We start from the raw sequence: 1375 nt of genomic DNA on the forward strand, positions 1-1375 counted from the left end.
AAAGTCGTCGCCAGGGTCAAACCCAATATCTGGTGAAGTGTTGAAGATACCCCGACTCCGAAAACTCGTGGGGGGTTGAGGCGGCACTTTGGCAAGATTGCTCAGTCGCCGTGGACGCTTTTGATCGGAATAATCGGGACGTCCCGCGTCATCAGACGCCCCGCGCTTTCCGGCAATAGCCAGGGAAGTAGAACGGGCATGGGCTGAGCTCAAGCAGTGGCCCTGAGCTCTTGCAGTCGCAGACATAGAGCTCGCGAGAGCTTCAAGGGTTAATCCAAACGTCGCAGGGCGACAATCCGAGGAAGCCGACGTCGTGCCTTGAGTTTGGCAACCTCTAATCAGAGGTGTCGCTCCACACGCACGTCCACTTTCTTTTGGCTGAATTGTAGGTTATACAGTGAGGAAAGCTTCCGGTGCCGTTGCATCCATTGCTCAAAGAGCGCTTCGTCATCTGTAGCGCTTTTGCCAGGGGCGAGCATTACAGGTATTGTCCGCATTGCGGGTACACGAGAGCCACCTCGTTGAGACTCAGACGAGTGCGGTAAGCTTCCAACGGAAATTCTTGCGGAACCAAGAAACGAGCTTGAAGAGCTTTTCGTTTGGCAAGATCATCTTCCGTTCTGGCCAGGGGCCCGATGATGTGGACGCTTTCGATCGAGTTACCGCGTCCTTCGCTTCCACAGCGGGACCCGCTGGGAGGAAACCATACTCCACATGAGGGTCAATTACCGGCCGTGGATGGGCGCGCTTCAGAGCCGCCTTATGGGCAGCTGGAAGCTGCCGCCTCTGTGCCCCGTCGAGATCATTGGTGATGACACCACGTTCATCGGTTGACGAGAAGTCAGGGAACGGACATGGGGGTCCGCACGGCGCGAGCCGGGCTCGAATTACGCCGCTGACGCAGCTCGCCTTCCTCGTCATCTCATGCGGGAAAAGAAATGTCAGACTCGTAGTCGACCACCTCCACATCCCCAACGAAGTCAATCGTCATTGATAGCGAGCGCAAAGCTCGACCTTTTGCTCATCGAGCCTAGTATATACATCCCCCGGTGCCGCGGACGCACTGTAAGACATTGCACCGCGTGCGGGAGACGAAGTTGTGCTCTGCCCGTGTTCGCTGTCAGGACCAGCGAAACTTGGTGACTTCAGTGTCGTTGTCACACGGCATATTGGCACGGAAGTCGTTTTTTCCAACGAACCAAGTTGCAGTGTCTAACGGACACGCGAGCCTTGTTGAGGCAATAATCGATTGGAACTGTGAATGTTCTCAATCTTAATGGGGGACAGTGTAACGGGATTACACGTACCCTGGTAACAGGTGTGTGTGACACACGAGATGGGCATGGTGTGACTGCACCCAAACAAGAATACGGTA

This window comes from Plasmopara halstedii, assembly GCF_900000015.1.
Source record: "Plasmopara halstedii genome assembly, contig: Scaffold_614, whole genome shotgun sequence".
Lineage (NCBI taxonomy): Eukaryota > Oomycota > Peronosporomycetes > Peronosporales > Peronosporaceae > Plasmopara > Plasmopara halstedii.